The 7,869-nt window shown below is 37.7% G+C and overlaps 1 non-coding gene across 1 annotated transcript; it reads left to right on the top strand.

The window, feature by feature from the left end:
• The first annotated feature begins 710 nt into the window (after window positions 1-710).
• On the top strand, window positions 711-818 carry LOC148565250 (small nucleolar RNA R71). The gene has a single exon (XR_015884356.1). It is a non-coding gene; the product is annotated as a small nucleolar RNA R71 (small nucleolar RNA).
• The last annotated feature ends 7,051 nt before the right edge of the window (window positions 819-7,869 follow it).

Below are 7,869 nucleotides of genomic sequence, written 5' to 3' on the forward strand. Positions count from 1 at the left end.
TTGCTTGGGAGAGTACTATGAGGGATTTCAGTGATCCTTTTACTCAGCTGGCCCACTTGTGCTTCCAAATTTCTAATGGAAGACCTTGTTTCATTCATGAAACTTACAGTGGCCTTAGATAGATCAGAGACTAAGTTTGCTAAATTAGAAGTATTTTGTTCAAAGTTCTCTGTCTGTTGCTGAGTGGATGATGGAAAAGGTTTATTATTGTTAAACATGTTTCTTCCACCATTATTAAAGCCTTGTTAAGGCTTTTGATCCTTCCATGAGAAATTTGGATGATTTCTCCATGATGAGTTATAGGTGTTTCCATAAGGTTCACCTAAGTAATTCACCTCTGCTATTGCAGGGTTCTCAGGATCATAAGCTTCTTCTTCATAAGAAGCCTCTTGAGTACTGTTGGATGCAGCTTGCATTCCATTCAGACTCTGAGAAATCATATTGACTTGCTGAGTCAATATTTTATTCTGAGCCAATATGGCATTCAGAGTATCAACTTCAAGAACTCCCTTCTTCATAGGCGTCCCATTACTCACAGGATTCCTCTCAGAAGTGTACATGAACTGGTTATTAGCAACCATGTCAATGAGTTCTTAAGCTTCTGCAGGCGTTTTTTTTAGGTGAATGGATCCACCTGCAGAAGTATCCAATGACATCTTAGATAACTTAGACAGACCATCATAGAATATATCCAGGATGGTCCATTCTGAAAGCATGTCAGAAGGACACTTTTTGGTCAAATGTTTGTATCTTTCCCAAGCTTCATAGAGGGATTCACCTTCTTTTTGTTTGAAGGTCTGAACATCCACTCTAAGCTTGCTCAGCTTTTGAGGAGAAAAGAACTTGGCTAAGAAAGCCGTGACCAGCTTATCCCAAGAGTTCAGGCTATCCTTGGGTTGAGAGTCTAACCAGATTCTAGCTCTGTCTCTTACGGCAAAAGGGAAAAGCATGAGCCTGTAGACTTCAGGATCTACTCCATTAGTCTTAACAGTATCACATATCTGCAAGAATTCAGTTAAGAACTGAAAAGGATCTTCAGATGGAAGTCCATGAAACTTGCAGTTTTGCTGCATCAGAGAAACTAGCTAAGGTTTCAGCTCAAAATTGTTTGCTCCAATGGCAGGAATGGAGATGCTTCTTCCATGTAAATTGGAATTAGGTGCAGTAAAGTCACCAAGCATCCTCCTTGCATTATTATTATTTTCGGCTGCCATCTCCTCTTCCTGTTCGAAAATTTCTAAAAGGTTATCTCTGGATTGTTGTAATTTAGCTTCTCTTAATTTTCTCTTCAGAGTCCTTTCAGGTTCTGGATCTGCTTCAACAAGAATGTTCTTGTCCTTGCTCCTGCTCATATGACAAAGAAGAGGGCACAGAAAAATAATAATAATAATATGGATCCTTTATACCACAGTATAGGGATCCCTTTGTGAGTGGAAGAAAAGAGGGAGACAAAGAATGTGATGTAAAGAAAGAAACACAACTGTGAGGAGGGCAGAGATGTGATGAGGAGATGTTAGTAGATGAATAAATAAATAGAAGGAGATGAGGGAGAAGGATTTTCGAAAATAATTTTTGAAAGAGAGTTAGTGATTTTCGAAAATAGTTTTTGAAAAAGGTTAGTAGTTTTTCGAAAATTCAAATAAAAAAATAATTAGTTAATTAAAAAGAAATTTTTGAAAAAGAGGGAAGATATTTTCGAAAATTAGAGAGAGTTAGTTAGGTAGTTTTGAAAAAGTTAAGAAACAAACAAAAAGTTAGTTAGTTAGTTGAAACAAATTTGAAAAGATAAGAAGTTAGGAAGTTTAGAAAATATATTTTGAAAATTTTTTTGAAAAAGGTATGATTAGAAGATATTTTTGAAAAGATATGATAGGAATTAGTTTTGAAAAAGATTTGATTTTTAAAATCACAATTAATGACTTGATTCACAAGAAATCACAAGATATGATTCTAAAACTTAAAGTTTGAATCTTTCTTAACAAGAAAGTAACAAACTTGAAATTTTTGAATCAAAACATTAATTGTTATTGTTATTTTCGAAAATTTGATATAAAAATAAGAAAATTGTTTTTGAAAAATATTTTTGGAATTTTCAAAAATAACTAAGAAAATTTGAAAAAGATTTCATTTTTGAAAAAGATTTTGAAAAAGATAAGATTTTCAAATTGAAAATTTGATTTGACTCATAAGAAACAACTAGATTTTAAAAATTTTTGAAAAAGTCAACTCAAATTTTCAAATTTATGAGAGAAAAGAGGGAAAGATATTTTTTTGATTTTTGAATTTTTATGATGAGAGAGAAAAACAACAAAAAGACTCAATGCATGAAAATTTTGAATCAAAACAATGAATGCATGCATGAATGATATGAATGTCAAGATGAACACCAAGAACACTATGAAGATCATGATGAACATCAAGAACATAATTTTGAAAAATTTTTAATGCAAAGAAAACATGCAAGACACCAAACTTAGAATTCTTTAATGCTTAGACACTAAGAATTCAAGAATGCATATGAAAAACAAGAAAAGACACACAACATGCAAATGCAAAGATCAAACAAGAAGATTTACCAAGAACAACTTGAAGATCATGAAGAACACTATGAATGTATGAAATTTTCGAAAAATGCAAGATGCACATGCAATTGACACCAAACTTATGATATGACTCAAGACTCAAACAAGAAACACAAGAATATTTTTGGTTTTTATGATTTTCTAATTTTTTTGGATTTGTTTTTCAAAAATTAATTGAAAAAGGAAAATAAGGATTCCAAAATTTTTAATATGAATTCCAGGAATCTTGCATTCTTAGTCTAAAGCTTCAGTCCAAGAATTAGACATGGCTCACTAGCCAGCCAAGCTTTCAATGAAAGCTCCGGTCCAAAACACTAGACATGGCCAATGGCCAGCCAAGCTTCAGCATGTAAACCAGACATGACATGCCTGACATACCCTGCAGTCGTATCACAGCTGATGGTTGGAAGACTCAGTCCAAACGAATTTAGACATGGCTTTACAGCCAGCCAGGCTTCACATGCTTCATGAAACACTAGAATTCATTCTTAAAAATTTTGAATAAAAATATATTTTTGAAAACATTTTTTTTTTCAAAAACAGGTGAGAAAATTTTGAAATATTTTTGAAAAAATTTTTGAAAAGAAAATAAAAAGAAAATTACCTAATCTGAGCAACAAGATGAACCGTCAGTTGTCCAAACTCGAACAATCCCCGGCAACGGCGCCAAAAACTTGGTGTTGTTGCCGGATCAAACTTGGTACTGATGTTATCGGACCAAAAGCTTGCCGAAAACTCGAACAATCCCCGGCAACGGCGCTAAAAACTTGGTATGCGAAATTGCTACTCAGGTTGTGAATTGTTGTTCGAAATTGATTCCCTGGCAATGGCACCAAAAACGGATGCACAGGACCATGGTCTAAACATATCTTCACAACTTCGCATAACTAACCAGCAAGTGCACTGGGTCGTCCAAGTAATACCTTACGTGAGTAAGGGTCGAATCCCACGGAGATTGTCGGTATGAAGCAAGCTATGGTCACCTTGTAAATCTCAGTCAGGCGGATATCAAATGGTTATGGAGTTTTCGAAAGTAATTAATAAGATAGGGATAGAAATACTTATGTAATTCATCGGTGAGAATTTCAGATAAGCGAATGGAGATGCTTTCGTTCCTCTGAACCTCTGCTTTCCTGCTATCTTCATCCAGTCAGTCTTACTCCTTCCCATGGCTGGCTTTATGTGATACATCACCATTGTCAATGGCTACTTTCAGTCTTCTCTCGGGAAAATGATCCAAATGCCCTGTCACGGCACAGCTAATCGTCTGGAGGCATCACCCTTGTCAATGGCTTCATCTTATCCTCTCAGTGAAAATGGTCAACGCACCCTGTCACGGCACGGCTATTCATCTGTCGGTTCTCGATCATGCTGGAATAGGATTTACTATCCTTTTGCGTCTGTCACTAACGCCCCGCAATCGCGAGTTTGGAGCTCGTCACAGTCATTCATTCATTGAATCCTACTCGGAATACCACAGACAAGGTTTAGACCTTCCGGATTCTCTTGAATGCCGCCATCATTCTAGCTTACACCACGAAGATTCTAGTTAGGAGATCTAAGAGATACTCATTCAGTCTAAGGTCGAACGGAAGTGGTTGTCAGGCATGCGTTCATAGGGAATGATGATGATTGTCACATTCATCACATTCAGATTGAAGTACGAATGAATATCTTAGAAGCGAAACAAGGTGAATTGAATAGAAAACAGTAGTACTTTGCATTAATCTTTGAGGAACAGCAGAGCTCCACACCTTAATCTATGGAGTGTAGAAACTCTACCGTTAAAAATACATAAGTGAAAGTCCAGGCATGGCCGAGAGGCCAGCCCTCAAACGTGATCTAAGATAGCATACAGCTGATCAAAGATACCTAATACAATAGTAAAAGGTCCTATTTATAATAAACTAGCTACTAGGGTTTACAGAAGTAAGTAATTGATGCATAAATCCACCTCCGGGGCCCACTTGGTGTGTGCTTGGGCTGAGCTTGAGTGTTTCACATGTAGAGGTCCTTCTTGGAGTTGAACGCCAGTTTTTGTGCCAGTTTGGGCGTTCAACTCTGGTTTTGGATCCTTTTCTGGCGCTGGACGCCAGATTTGGGCAGAGAGCTGGCATTGAACGCCAGTTTGCGTCGTCTAAACTTAGCCAAAGTATGGAATATTATACATTTCTGGAAATCCCTGGATGTCTACTTTCCAACGCAATTGGAAGCGCACCATTTTGAGTTTTGTAGCTCCAGAAAATCCACTTTGAGTGCAGGGAGGTCAGAATCCAACAGCATCAGCAATCCTTCTTCAACCTCTGAATCTGATTTTTTGCTCAAGTCCCTCAATTTCAGCCAGAAAATACCTGAAATCACAGAAAAACACACAAACTCATAGTAAAGTCCAAAAATGTGAATTTAACATAAAAACTAATGAAAACATCCCTAAAAGTAACTAGATCCTACTAAAAACATACTAAAAATAATGTCAAAAAGCGTATAAATTATCCGCTCATCACCAACCTAGTTTTAAACTGGGAAAAATGTCACTTTATGGTGACTGGAGGAATTGTCCTTGGGCATAAAATTTCAAACAAGGGAATAGAGGTGGATCAAGCTAAAGTTGAAGTAATTGAAAAATTACCACCACCTGCCAATGTTAAGGCAATCAGAAGCTTTCTGGGGCATGCAGGATTCTATAGGAGGTTTATAAAGGATTTTTCAAAAATTGCAAAACCTCTGAGCAATCTGCTAGCTGCTGACATGCCATTTGTGTTTGACACAAAGTGTTTGCAGGCGTTTGAGACCCTGAAAGCTAAGCTGGTCACAGCACCAGTTATTTCTGCACCAGACTGGACATTACCATTCGAACTAATGTGTGATGCCAGTGACCATACCATTGGTGCAGTATTGGGACAGAGGCATAACAAGCTTCTGCATGTCATTTATTATGCTAGCAGTGTTTTAAATGATGCCCAGAAAAATTACACAACCACAGAAAAAGAATGACTTGCAGTGGTTTATGCCATTGACAAGTTTAGATCCTACTTAGTAGGATCAAAAGTGATTGTGTACACTGACCATGCTGCTCTTAAATATCTAATAACAAAGCAGGATTCAAGCCCAGACTCATAAGATGGGTGTCGCTTCTGCAAGATTTTGATATAGAAATAAGAGACAGAAAAGGGACAGAGAATCAAGTAGCTGATCACCTGTCCCGGATAGAACCAGTAGCGGGAGAATCCCACCCTCCTACTGAGATCTTTGAAACCTTTCTGGATGAGCAATTGTTTGCTATTCAGGAAGCTCTGTGGTTTGAAGACATTGCAAACTATAAGACACAAGGTTCTCCTTCTGTAACCATGGAGAGGAAGCATGAAAAGCCTCTCTCACTGCAGAGTCAACCAAAGTCCCCACAGTCAAACTCTAAGTTTGGTGTTGGGAGGCCACAACCAAACTCTAAGTTTGGTGTTGGGAGGTCCCAACCTTGCTCTGATTATCTGTGAGGCTCCATGAGAGCTCAGTGTCAAGCTATTGACATTAAAGAAGCGCTTGTTGGGAGGCAACCCAATGTTATTTAATTATATCTATTTATTTTCCATTGCTATTTTATGTTTTCTTTAGGTTGATGATCATGTGAAGTCACAAAAACAAATGGAAAATAAAAAAAATAGAATGAAAAACAGCATGAAAAACAGCACACCCTGGAGGAAGATCACTCTAGCGTTTAAACGCCAGAAACAAGCATCTGTCTGGCGTTTAACGCCAGAAACAAGCACCAAGCTGGCGTTTAACGCCAGAAACAAGCATCAGTCTGGCGTTAAACGCCAAAAACAGGCTACATTTTGGCGTTTAATGCCAGAAACAGGTAGCAGTCTGGCGTTAAACGCCAGGATTGCACAGTAAGGGCATTTTGCACGCCTAATCGGATCAGGGATCTAAATCCTTGACCCCACTGGATCTGTGGACCCCACAGGATCTCCACCTACCTCACCATTCAAATTCAAACTATTCCCTTCCCAAACCCACCCATTCACACACTTCCATCTCCTCCATCTTCTCCACTTCTTTCTTCTTTTGCTCGAGGACGAGCAAACCTTCTAAGTTTGGTATGGTAAAAGCATTGCTTTTGTTTTTCCATAATTCAGTGGTAGAGCAATTGACTGCAGATCAAAGAGCTATGAGGAAAGAGCAACAAAGGCAAGGAAGAGATATAGAGGAGCTCAAGAGCACCATTGGTTCTTCAAGAAGAGGAAGACGCCACCCTCATTAAGGTGGACCCATTCCTTAATCTCCTTGTTCCTATTTTCCTATTTTTTGTTTACTATGCTTCATGTTTAATTATGTTTGTGTCTTTACTATATGATCACTAGTACCTAAGTGTCTATGTCTTAAAGATATGAATGTCCTGTGAATCCATCACCTTTCTTAAATGAAAATTGTTTTTTGAAAAAGAAAAAGAAGCACATGAATTTTGAATTTTAAAATAGTTTAATTATTTTGATGTGGTGGCAATACTTTTTGTTTTCTAAATGAATGCTTGAACAGTGCATATGTCTTTTGAATTTGATGTTTATGAATGTTAAAATTGTTGGCTCTTGAAAGAATGATGAAAAAGGAGAAATGTTATTTGGTAATCTGAAAAATCATAAAAATGATTCTTGAAGCAAGAAAAAGCAGTGAAAAACAAAGCTTGCAGAAAAAAAATAGCGAAAAAAAAAAAGCAAGCAGAAAAAGCCAAAAGCTCTTAAAACCAAAAGGCAAGAGCAAAAAGCCAGTAACCCTTAAAACCAAAAGGCAAGGGTAAATAAAAAGGATCCCAAGGCTTTGAGCATCAGTGGATAGGAGGGCCTAAAGGAATAAAATCCTAGCCTAAGCGGCTAAACCAAGCTGTCCCTAACCATGTGCTTGTGGCGTGAAGGTGTCAAGTAAAAACTTGAGACTGAGCGGTTAAAGTCAAGGTCCAAAGCAAAAGAAGAGTGTGCTTAAGAACCCTGGACACCTCTAATTGGGGACTCTAGCAAAGCTGAGTCACAATCTGAAAAGGTTCACCCAGTTATGTGTCTGTGGCATGTATGTATCCGGTGGTAATACTGGAAAACAGAGTGCTTAGGGCCACGGCCAAGACTCATAAAGTAGCTGTGTTCAAGAATCAACAGACTGAACTAGGAGAATCAATAACACTATCTAAATTCTGAGTTCCTATAGATGCCAATCATTCTGAACTTCAAAGGATAAAGTGAGATGCCAAAACTGTTCAGAAGCAAAAAGCTAATAGCCCCGCTCATCTAATTAACACTGA

This window comes from Arachis ipaensis, chromosome B5, assembly GCF_059453495.1.
Source record: "Arachis ipaensis isolate K30076 ecotype BB chromosome B5, ASM5945349v1, whole genome shotgun sequence".
Classification (NCBI taxonomy): domain Eukaryota; kingdom Viridiplantae; phylum Streptophyta; class Magnoliopsida; order Fabales; family Fabaceae; genus Arachis; species Arachis ipaensis.